The 12959-nt window shown below is 42.9% G+C and overlaps 1 protein-coding gene across 1 annotated transcript in view; it reads right to left on the reverse strand.

Annotated features, from left to right (window-relative positions):
* LDB3 (LIM domain binding 3) overlaps positions 1-12272 on the reverse strand; it is a 137683-nt gene extending 125411 nt beyond the window's left edge. Inside the window, exon 1 of the mRNA XM_073353349.1 lies at positions 12195-12272. The gene's annotated coding sequence lies outside the window, so the exon portion shown is untranslated. The remainder of the gene's footprint in view (positions 1-12194) is intronic.
* Positions 12273-12959: the final 687 nt, after the last annotated feature.

Below are 12959 nucleotides of genomic sequence, written 5' to 3' on the forward strand. Positions count from 1 at the left end.
CGTGAAAGTTTCCCAGAATCAACTGGTTAAAATCGTCCTTGAGATGTGGAAAATATTGTTAGTCTTTATGTACTTGGTAGTATATTTAGAGATGCATGTGTCTTATTAACTCTGTTTTCCTAGAGCTCCAGGAAGAAATCCCAGCCAGTGTTTCACCCTAGCTGAGATTTGGGGGGCGTGTCATAAATATAAAGGGAAGGGTAAACCCCTTTGAAATCCCTCCTGGCCAGGGGAAAGCTCCTCTCACCTGTAAAGGGTTAAGAAGCTAAAGGTAACCTCGCTGGCACCTGACCAAAATGACCAATGAGGAGACAAGATACTTTCAAAAGCTGGGAGGAGGGAGAGAAACAAAGGGTTTGTGGGTCTGTCTGTAGTCGTCTTGGCCAGGGACAGAACAGGAATGGAGCCTTAGAACTTTTAGTAAGTAATCTAGCTAGGTATGTGTTAGATTATGATTTCTTTAAATGGCTGAGAAAAGAATTGTGCTGAATAGAATAACTATTTCTGTCTGTGTATCTTTTTTGTAACTTAAGGTTTTGCCTAGAGGGGTTCTCTATGTTTTTGAATCTAATTACCCTGTAAGATATCTACCATCCTGATTTTACAGGGGGGATTTCTTTATTTCTATTTACTTCTATTTTTTATTAAAAGTCTTCTTGTAAAACACTGAATGCTTTTTCATTGTTCTCAGATCCAAGGGTTTGGGTCTGTGGTCACCTATGCAAATTGGTGAGGCTTTTTATCCAACATTTCCCAGGAAAGGGGGAGTGCAAGTGTTGGGAGGATTGTTCATTGTTCTTAAGATCCAAGGGTCTGGGTCTGTAGTCACCTAGGCGAATTGGTGAGGCTTTTTACCAAACCTTGTCCAGGAAGTGGGGTGCAAGGTTTTGGGAAGTATTTTGGGGGGAAGGACGCGTCCAAACAGCTCTTCCCCAGTAACCAGTATTAGTTTGGTGGTGGTAGCGGCCATTCCAAGGATAACGGGGGTAATATTTTGTACCTTGGGGAAGTTTTGACCTAAGCTGGTAAAGATAAGCTTAGGAGGTTTTTCATGCAGGTCCCCACATCTGTACCCTAGAGTTCAGAGTGGGGGAGGAACCTTGACAGACCCAGAATCAGTTAAAAGTGTTGATGGGAGGTCAGTCTGTAAGTGGCACTATTGCTACAACTGAAATCCTAAATGCAGTAGAGAGGTTAGAGAGAGCAAAACACCACCACTGCCCTATTTAGTATTTCTTGGGTAAAGATTTAAAGCCAGGAGGAAATAAAGAAGGAAAGTATTCATGTTTAGGCTTATTTTGGCAGTTTGTCAGAAGAGCAACTTGTACAACAATCGTGTACTGGCAAGGAGTTGGCTTAAATCACACCTCTGTATTTCCTACCAAAGGTCCAAATGCTGCCCTGGGTTACCACTGATAATAGATAATACTCCAATAATAGAATTTACTCCAACCCAAATGCAAGATAGATACCTCCAAAACATGCTGCAAAGGGCCCAAAATATATTGCTGTGTGTAATACATGATCATAAAAGCTGCATACTGGGTCAGACTATGGTCCATCTTCGCCAGTATCCTTTCTCCAACAGTGGTCTGTACCAAAGTTTCATGTAGGTGTACAGATTAGGGCAATTATGGAATAATCCAACCCTGTTTTCCACTCCGGGCTGGTCAGTTGACCAAATATTGTCAAATTATGGAAAAAATGATCAAATACTTTAAAGCCCTAATTTATTAGAATAGTGACAAAGAAGAGTGAGACTTTATGGTCTTCTCCTCCTTCCCCTCCTGTGAATTTGTGGCAAGTTTCAGAACATGTAGCGGAAGAGCATCAAAGAAAGATCAGCTGCGTATGTTTCATGTAATGTGGAGAGGTCTGAAGCCATAGGTGGCAAGTTATATGGGCCCGTGGTGCATGGCTCCACCAATGTTTGAGGTTATATTTAATCAGAGCCGTTCCGTCCATAAGATGGACTGGGCCAACCGCCCCAGGCTCTGAGCTTTGGGGGGCCCCATTCTTCAGGGTACATGGGGTCCAGGGCAGCCTGGGGGGTTAGCAGGGGTCCTGGCATCGGCAGCAGTGGGCGGCCTGGTGCTGACCTGCCCTGCCCCAACCCCACTCTGCCCCCATTCCACCAAGCCTCTACCCCTGCCTTAGCTCTTTCCAGCTTCCACACCCTCCACTGAGCGATGCCAGGAGCCAGTGGAGAGGGGCGGGCTGGGGCCGGGTCGCTTGCTGCTGCCTGCGCCAGGCCCCCCACTGACCCCTCAGGCCACCCTAGACCCTGCGTCCCCCTGAAGCGCAGGGCCCCCCAAAGTGAGCGGCCCGGGGCAATTGCCCCGGTCAGTCCCGGCTCTTCTTGGACCCATTCTGGGCACCAGCAAAAATTATACAAACTTGGCACCCATGTCTGAAGCAGATAACATACTAGGTCTCTTCCATCTCTAGCTATTACAATTCTACTTGTGTGAACGAGATCTAAGTAATGTTAATGTAGCACTAGACCAAGTACACAGTAACTTAGTGTCTCACTACTATGGTTCTTCAACATTTTCCATTCTGTGGACCACTATATGAGAGAGATCCTCTCATGGACCACAGAGTCACTGACTCACTACAATAGATACTGCTGTGGAAAAGGAATTAAAATCATTAAATCAATGTTACAGTTTATGAAACAGAACTCTGAGGACAGCTGTAAAGTCTGTATGATTTAATCAGATAAAGGAAAGCAAAAGATGTTTACAAAAATGGCTTAAAAAGCAGTAGGGGACAGGAAAATACCTGAGTAAAATCCCTGAATGGCTACCTCTGTTCAGTTTACTGTTTGAGAAATAAAAGACACCACTTATTCAGACACTGTTAAACTGAGGACACTTGTGCCTATTTTTTTGGTGGTTCTCCATATCCATGTGAAAGTTCAAGATAGCTTGGCATTTTCAGGTAGAATGTAGGGAACACATTCTTCTGTCCTGGCCAACATTCCCTTTCAGTACAACAGGATCTAATGCCCAAGGCAGTGTGAACTATGTTTCCATGTTTTCCCACACAGTCACTGTATCAACAGCAGCAGTCTCTACCAACCCTTGTAGAGAAGGGATTCTAGAATGCTCATTTCCCTGCTCTCCCTTTACTGTGTCCCTTTCCCTCCCCACTAACTCTGCCTCACCTACCTCTCTTTCTTGTTCCCTTCTCCTTGCCACTCCTCCATTTAAGCCTTGTGCCACATAGTGAGCTGTTATGGCATCCAGAGCTCTTCATGCTATTGTCATACCACCAAGTTTGCTGTAAAGTCCTGCAGCACAGACGGTGCTAGTTTTGTGCATATTCATGCATCTGGAGCAGAGGACTGGTGGTGTGACAGTCAGTTATATGCAGTCAAGAGTGTCACTCCAAATGAAATAAAGTCCACCACCCTCTGTGCTGATCATATGGTGTCTGATTTTCAAAGACCCAGCGACCGTCGGAGTCAATGGGAAATGCAGGTGCTCAACACATCGGTGGGGGAATCAGGCCCTAAGACCATAGGGGGAATCTGGGGCAAAGAGAGACAAATAGGTTACCCCAGTGTGTAGTGCCATCCAGCAGCAAGTCATTGCCACTAGTATCAGAGTAACAGCCGTGTTAGTCTGTATTCGCAAAAAAGAAAAGGAGTACTTGTGGCACCTTAGAGACTAACCAATTTATTTGAGCATGAGCTTTCGTGAGCTACAGCTCACTTCATCGGATGCATGCCGTGGAAACTGCAGCAGACTTTATTTATACACAGAGAATATGAAAAAATACCTCCTCCCACCCCACTGTCCTGCTGGTAATAGCTTATCTAAAGTGATCATCAGGTGGGCCATTTCCAGCACAAATCCAGGTTCTCTCACCCTCCACCCCCCCACACAAATTCACTCTCCTGCTGGTGATAGCCCATCCAAAGTGACAACTCTTTACACAATGTGCATGATAATTAAGTTGGGCCATTTCCTGCACAAATCCAGGTTCTCTCACCCCCTCACCCCCCTCCCAAAAACCACACACACAAACTCACTATCCTGCTGGTAATAGCTCATCCAAAGTGACCATTCTCCCTACAATGTGCATAATTAAGGTGGGCCATTTCCAGCACAAATCCAGGTTTTCTCACATCCCCCCCACCCCCATACACACACAAACTCATTGTCACTTTGGATGGGCTATCACCAGCAGGAGAGTGAATTTGTGTGGGAGGGTGGAGGGTGAGAAAACCTGGATTTGTGCTGGAAATGGCCCACCTGATGATCACTTTAGATAAGCTATTACCAGCAGGACAATGGGGTGGGAGGAGGTATTGTTTCATATTCTCTGTGTATAAATAAAGTCTGCTGCAGTTTCCACGGCATGCATCCGATGAAGTGAGCTGTAGCTCACGAAAGCTCATGCTCAAATAAATTGGTTAGTCTCTAAGGTGCCACAAGTACTCCTTTTCTTTTTTGCCACTAGTATGTAACTGTAATAGGGTCCTCAGTGGGCTGTGAGGCCTAGTGGTTAGCATCCACTCAATGGGGAAATGATAAGGGAGCCCAGGCCCACTACTCACCAGGCTCTTACCCAAGGTCCTAAGAAGGTCAGCAGCATTTGACCTCTGGGGGGGGCACCCTCTGAGTTACCCTCCCTGGGTCACTTCCTACCACTACTTCCCTCCACTTCTGGTCCCAGATAAGGCAAAAGACAAATTAAAAGGTAACCAAACCATCAACCCCAACCAGGCTCATTGCATAGTCCTGGCATGTCAGGGAGGCATCTCTAGCCCCTTTTGGGAAGAGCCTTTAGGATAGGTCTGTACTCCTTTGCAGCCTCCAGAGCTTGGTTGCTCCCTTTTCAACCCTGTCACCAATTTATAGACTTTAAGGTCAGAAGGGACCATTATGATCATCTAGTCTGACCTCCTGCACAACGCAGGTCACAGAATCTCACCCACCAACTCCTGTAACAAACCCCTACTTATGTCTGAGCTATTGAAGTCCTCAAATCGTGATTTAAAGACTTCAAGGTGCAGAAAATCCTCCAGCAAGTGACCCATGCCCCACACTGCAGAGGAAGGCGAAAAACCCCCAGGGCCTCTGCCAATCTGCCCTGGGGGAAAATTCCTTCCCTACCCCAAATATGGCAATCAGCTAAACCCTGAGCATGTGGGCAAGACTCCCCAGCCAGATACCCAGGAAAGAATTCTCTGTAATAACTCAGATTCCACCCCATCTAACATCCATCACGAGCCATTGGGCATGCCTACCACTAGTAGTCAAAGATCAATTAATTACCAAAATTAGGCCATCTCCTCCATAAACTTATCAAGCTTTGTCTTGAAGCCAGATATGTCGTTTGACCCCACAGCTTCCCTTGGAAGGCTGTGCCAGAACTTCACTCCTCTGATGGTTAGAAACCTTAGCCTAATTTCAAGTCTAAACTTCCTGGTGGCCAGTTTATATCCATTTGTTCTGGTGTCCACATTGGTACTGAGCTTAAATAATTCTTCTCCCTCCATGGTATTTATCCCTCTGATATATTTATAGAGAGCAATCATATCTCCTCTCAGACTTCTTTTAGTTAGGCTAAACAAGCCAAGCTCCTTGAGTCTCCTTTCATAAGACAGGTTTTCCATTCCTCGGATCATCCTAGTAGCCCTTTTCTGCACCTGTTCCAGTTTTAATTCATCCTTCTTAAACATGGGACACCAGAACTGCACACAGTATTCCAGATGAGGTCTCACCAGTGCCTTGTATAACGGTACTAACACCTCCTTATCTCTACTGGAAATACCTCATCTGATGCACCCCAAGACCGCATTAGCTTTTTTAATGGCCACATCACATTGGCAGCTCATAGTCATCCTGTGATCGACGAATACTCCAAGGTCCTTCTCCTCCTCTGTTACTTCTAAATGATGCGTCCCCAGTTTATAACAGAAATTCTTGTTATTAATCCCTAAATACATAACCTTGCACTTTTCACTATTAAATTTCATCCTATTACTATTACTCCAGCTTACAAGGTCATCCAGATCTGCCTGTAATGATATCCCAGGCCTTCTCTGTATTGGCAATACCTCCCAGCTTTGTGTCATCCACAAACTTTATTAGCACATTCCCACTTTTGTGCCAAGGTCAGTAATAAAAAGATTAAATAAGATTGGTCCCAAAAACCAATCCTTGAGGAACTCCACTAGTAACCTCCCTCCAGCCCGACAGTTCACCTTTTCCCGCTGTAGTCTCCCCTTTAACCAGTTCCTTATCCACCTTTCAATTTTCATATTGACCCCCATCTTTTCCAATTTAGCTAATAATTCTCCATGTGGAACCGTATCAAATGCCTTTCTGAAATCGAGGTAAATTAGATCTACTGTGTTCCCTTTGTCTAAATAATCTGTTACCTTCTCAAAGAAGGAGATCGGGTTGGTTTGACAAGATCTACCTTTTGTAAAGCCATGTTGTATTTTGTCCCAATTACCATTGACCTCAATGTCCTTAACTACTTTCTCCTTCAAAAATTTTTCCAAGACCTTGCATACTACAGATGTCAAACTAACAGGCCTGTAGTTACCCGGATCGCTTCTTTTTAATCTTTCTTAAAAATAGGAACTATGTTAGCAATTCTCCAGTCATACGGTACAACCCCTGAGTTTACAGATTCATTAAAAATTCTTGCTAACGGGCTTGCAATTTCATGTGTCAGTTCCTTTAATATTCTTGGATGAAGATTATCTGGGCCCCCCGATTTAGTCCCATTAAGCTGTTCGAGTTTGGCTTCTACCTCTGATGTGGTAATATCTACCTCCATATCCTCGTTCCCATTTGTGGTCCTACCATTATCCCTAAGCTCATCATTAACCTTGTTAAAGACTGAGGCAAAGTATTTGTTAAGATATTGGGCCATGCCTACATTATCCTTAACCTCCACTCCATCCTCAGTGTTAAGTTGTCCCACTTCTTCTTTCTTTGTTTTCTTCTTATTTATATGGCTATAGAACGTTTTACTATTGCTTTTAATTCCCTTTGCAAGGTCCAACTCTACATGGCTTTTGGCCTTTCTCATTTTAATCCTAGATGTTCTGACCTCAGTAAGGCAGTTTTCCTTGTTAATCCCTCCCATCTTCCACTCCTTGTAGGCTTTCTGCTTTTTCTTAATCACCTCTCTGAGATGCTTGCTCATCCAGGTTGGTCTACAACTCCTGCCTATGAATTGGAGCATGCTCTGCAGGGTTGGAGGGGCGGGGCTAGCTGAGCCCAGTACTGTTCTTGAACCCCTTCCATCCTAGTGTGGGGTTTTTATACCCCATCACATTAACTCAGAGCTTAGTAAAGCACTTTAGGAAACCTGATGATGTAATAAACTATTCTACATAACACCCTTGTTTTTGTCAAAAAAAAACTTGTGATGACTTTTAATTACAGCTTGTTTTAGTTCCTTAATAGGCCTTTATAGCACTTTAAAGAGCATCTTTCTCAAAGTCTTTTAGTTTGCCCAAGCAGGTGGCATTTACTATCTTTAATGGTGACCTCCTCCCCACATTCTTCAGCTTAGACTTCCCCTTAAAACAAGAGACGTACGTATATAGTAATTATGTTTAATCAGACGAGAAGGTCACAGACTTGACTAACAACATTTAAAAAAAAATTCAGGGAACAGGATGAAATTTTCTCTTCCAATATCAAAATGAAGGATTATCCAGAGTTCAGCAAGTCCCACCAGTGTTGCCCAGCCGTTAATTAATAGAAACAGCCGTGAATTCATGTCACAAAGGAGATGCAACTGTAAAGGTAACAATGATACTCTAACATGGACACTAATGTATCTCGTGCGCAAGGGGGAGAATGGTTACCTCAAAGTAATGTCTCAGAATAGAACCAGGTCATGGTTTGACAACTAATGGCAGATTCATTAGAGTAGTGGAAACAATTCGTAAATGCTAGGATACTACATTGGTGTACTATAAAGAAAGAGCTTGAGGAAAGTTACGACTGAATGCTTGGAAGTACATTACTATCAACTGAATGGAAAGACAAAAACCTAGCATCAATGCAGAGTTAAGACTGAGGAAATAAGCACTAATCAAGTCACAGAAATTCCAAGTGACAAGGTTTCTTTGACTACATTAATTTTGTCACATTGCTTATCCTGTATATTTTATTTGCAGCAGTGAATTAGTACCCTGAACATTACTGATAACAAAATTGTAACACCTATAACAGTGGTTTTCAAACTGTTGGTCGCAACCCAGTACTGGGTCGTGGAATCTAAGGCACTGGGTCGTGGCAGCTCTGGTCAGCACTGCCGACCAGGCCGTTAAAAGTCACGTCTGCAATGCTGCCTGGCTAAGGCAGGCTAGTCCCTACCTGTTCCGACACCGTGCTGCGCCCCAGAAGCGGCCAACAGCAGGTCCGGCTCCTAGGCGGGGAGCCACAGGGCTCCATGCACTGCCCCCTCCCCAAGTACTGGCTCTACACTCCCATTGGCTGGTTCCTGGCCAGTGGGAGCTGGCGGGTGGCGCCTATGGGCAAGAGCCACGCGGAGCCACTTGCACGCCTCGGCCTAGGAGCCAGACCTGCTGCTGACCATTTGTCCGCGGTGCGAGGACAGGCAGGAAGCCTAGCTTAGCAGCCCTACTGCACTGCTGACCAGGAGCCATGCAAGGTAAGCCCACGTCCCAGCTCCGTCTCCCAATCCCCTGCCCCAGTCCTGAGCCCCCCAACCCAGAGCCCCCTCCTGCATCCCAAACCCCTCATCCCTGGCCCCACCCCAGAGCCTTCACCCCCACCCCAAGCCCTGACCTCCTCCCACATCCCAAACCCCTGCTCCACCCCAAAGCCACTCCCACACCCCGAGTCCCTCCTCCCCAGTTCCGTTGGGTTGCGGGCATCAATAATTTTCTTCAACTGGGTCGCCAGAAACAAGTTTGAAAACCACTGATCTATAAGATTAAGAATCTCAAAGATATTTACATCAGAGGTAGGTTGGTTGACACTTGACTTAGGCTCTGATCCTGCAATGAGCTCTATGCATATGCAGAAGATAGAAACAGTAGCTTCTCTGAAGGACTATTTTGATAACAATCCCCTTGGTAAACTGAATGAAATTTCCTTCTTCAAATTAAATCTTCAATATCTCTTTGCCTCAGTATAATCTGTCAAATGAGGACAATAATATTTAACAGGTTTCAGAGTAGCAGCCATGTTAGTCTGTATCCGCAAAAAGAAAAGGAGTACTCGTGGCACCTTTGAGAGACTAACAAATTTATTTGAGCATAAGCTTTCATGAGCTACAGCCAATAAGGTGCCAATAATATTTAACACATCCAATCATTAAAGCAAGTGATTAGGTTAGTTGCACTCACCAACACATCTGTTTGGGGGAAATCAATCCAATATACTAATATGCCTATTTTAAGTATGATGTTCTGTTACAGTAATCCCAGATATTCCAAATCTTTGGTTTAAGCAAAGGTTAGTTACGTTTCCCGCGGCTGCAGTTAGTTCAAATCAGATCCTGTAGGAATGGTATTTCAGGCTAAGCTCCTATAGGAATGGTATTTCAGGCTAAGCTCCTATGTGGGGTTCAGGAACCTCAATAGAGCTTAGCATTAGGCCTATGGAGTTCAGACACCCTTAAAGTCCCCTGAACTTCTATAATGCTGATGTTTGCCTACATAATGCTAGATAATCAAATGTGCAAGATTAAAGTGTTTATAACCGGGGCCTCAAAATTAAGGGAAGTGAAAACTGGTCCAGATAAAATAACTGATTCAAACTTCATCAGAAGAACAATGATAAAAATCTGAACCTCCTTGGAGATCCAGAGGAGTTTTTAAAATAAACAAACAAAACAAACATACATTTCATGAGACGTGTCAGACTGACAGTCCTGGGGTCCCTTACTTATCCAGCAAATGTGTACCATGTGGGCAGCAGCCATGTGATTCTACCCACATGGCCCCACCAATATGCCTTGTTCCTTACCCAGATGACCCACTATTATAGGTGAGAGTGGTTAGTTAAGTCACTCGACTTCTGTATTGAGACTGCCATCAAGCTTGACAATTTGTGCCAGCTGTGATGGCCATTTGTGATGTGATGTGAACTGCAATCCACTAATAGACCCAGGACACAAAGCTTACTTCATATTCAAACACACCTTGGATGGTTCTTAGTTTTAATTTCTATGCCTCTGGATACTTCCTTATTTTGGGAGACTCTGGAAGTGGAAATGCTACATGAAGAGCTAACTACCTGGCCTTCCGTCCAAAACCAGGAAGCAGTAAAATCTTCACTCTACCAAATGCTACAGTACTAAGAAAAAATTGTCTTTTATAAAATGTTTTACTAGGATTTACTCTAAACACTCTAATAAAATGAGAATATGGGACCAAATCCTGAGTTAGAGCACCGTCTACTCCCATGGTTTTCAAAACAAAGAGTCAAGGGCACCTGAGCCATAACAAGATTGGTCTTATATGTAGGACGAGTATAATCCGTTGATTGCAAATGAATATATCATTCATAATGTAGTCCTCTATGATTTGGTGATATGAGGCCTGTAAACTATTTCACCTTCAGAGGCGGATAAACTGAAAGAATTTTATTTTGATGGTCGGATCCCAAAATGATCAAGTCAGACCAACATTCAAACAACTTGCTCAACAGCTTTTACATGCCCAACACCAAAGGCTTTTTGTTTTTTGGTAATGTCTACCAATAAAGAAAAATGTTAATGTCTAAGGATATTTTATAAAAATACACAGCAACCCACTTTATACACAGCTCATTTACAAATTATATATGCTACTTGTGCATATGGCAACGTCCTTCCATTGGCTAGGGTGTACCATACCCAATCTCTGGGCAGAACTGGAGTTTTCACCTTATGTTTTTCTATGCTGTTCCAATTCCAGAGTTATTTCTGAGGGGGGTTTTTTGCAGAAGAAGGAAAGCAGTTAGAAACTGTAAGTCTTTCCTCATAATAATGTCCAGCACTGTTGCTTAAATGGTCAGCAGTTTGGGATTGTTAACTTCAGCTTTGTTAGTGTTATGACATTGTAATGCATTTCTACTTGATGCCAGCATAAATCCTTTATTAATTGGAGCTACAAGCTTTGTTAGATCTAATGCCTCAAATAACATGAAAAGAGCAGATGTGTATCATAGAGAAACTACGTATGCATAATCAGCATGTCTGTTTATATTATTGCATCCTTTAGCATTAGAAAAAGGTTTGAAATAGTATTATCAGTTTAGATCATGGGTTCTCAGTATGTACATCCAGCTTTAATTCACATACGTATAGCATTTAACCTATGAATATCATGCAATATAGAAGTTGCACCATTTAAATAGTGTAGGTCTTCACAGAGGGATGTATAGAAATTATGCTGCTGCTGGAGAGATGCTTTAAAACAAGTTGACTTTTAAACTAGGATTGGCACCCCAAAAAAAGGTGACAAAAAAAAAAGACTACAGATTTTTGTTAATACAATTAAAATTAAAGTTCATCAGCTTATTGCTTTCATGAACAAAATCTGATGATGGGTCATATTAACAAATAATAGAATATATTTTGCTAGTTAGCTGTAGAATATAGGTTTAAAAACATTTTTGAGACTAGCTCAGAAGCAATTTTTGGCTCAAAATTTTAAAAATAAGATAGTTTGGCAAATACAAATGGATTATTCCAAGTGTATCACAAACACATCCCCTAGCATACAACTAATTAGAAAAATAAAATGATAATTGTAGAAGGAGGCTTAAAAGTAGTTTTTGGTTTGTTGCGGGGGAGGGAGGGAGAGAGGAATGATATGCTGGCTGCTAACAGCCTCTGTTGAATACTGGGTGACCTGTGTGCTTTGGAGAGGGGCGAAAAAAAAAAAAAAAAAACGAACAGCTGATCCTATGTGATTAGTGAACAAATGGTCTGAAGTAAATCCCAGCTAGCACATCAGACTCATTAAATACCCCAACAGGCACAAGCATGAAATGCAAACAACATGACAGCCACTTCAGTAAATAAAATTAGCATGCTCCATTCTGAGAGGAAAAGGAAGAAAACTATCAGCAAGAGATAGAAACAACATGCAGTAAGTGCAAAGTAGTAAGGAAAAGCCCTTGGTTACTAGGAAAAGAATTAGTGTAGCTAGACAGTTGACAATGCTTAGATAGAGTCGTGCTGGTCACTTCTACCTGAGAGTAGCTCTGCAGATGTCCTCTGGTACTCTTGTGGCTCTCCTGTTGCTCCAGCTGCAGATTTATCTGATCCCTGCATCCCCAGTGACGTAGTCAACTCAGGCCAAAAGGGGGGGGAGCTTGCTTAAGGTGGATCTCTTAAAGCCACAGTGCCACATTTCTTTTAAAATATTTTTAGAGTTTGCTTTAAACTTGGTTAGTTTTTACCTTTTGGCCACATACTGGCCAACATTCAGAATCTACAGTTTGGGGTGGGGGAACTGGAACACATATTTCACTCCATTTCTTTGGGAGAACTTTTTGGGGAACAAAACAAATATTTAACCCTAAAATAAATAGGGACAGTTGAATAGTCAGCAGGTGCTGATCATGTTACCCTTAGACCCAAACTGCAACTTTTATTCATGTGAGTAGCCACACTGGCTTAAATGTAACGACTCACATGAGTAAGAATTGTCATGTGTGGTCGCTGAATAGACATATACCTGCAACAGTGGTTGCTTCCAGCTGATGAAATAAAATGTACCAACTCTATGAAACTTCTGTGAGTTTGAGATTCAGGGGAAAAGGGGAGGTACAAGCAGAAGGCATTCTCTCCCACATGCAGAAATGGAGCAGGACTGACACTCCAACAGTTTTGGCTGAGAGGAAAATGCATGCCAGCTGTAAGCAAACATGTATCCTATGTACACAATCCAATTATTAAATTAACTTTAATTTTCATTGTTAATCTTATTGACGGCATCCTTCAATTTCCACTAA

This window comes from Lepidochelys kempii, chromosome 7 (assembly GCF_965140265.1).
Source record: "Lepidochelys kempii isolate rLepKem1 chromosome 7, rLepKem1.hap2, whole genome shotgun sequence".
Classification (NCBI taxonomy): domain Eukaryota; kingdom Metazoa; phylum Chordata; order Testudines; family Cheloniidae; genus Lepidochelys; species Lepidochelys kempii.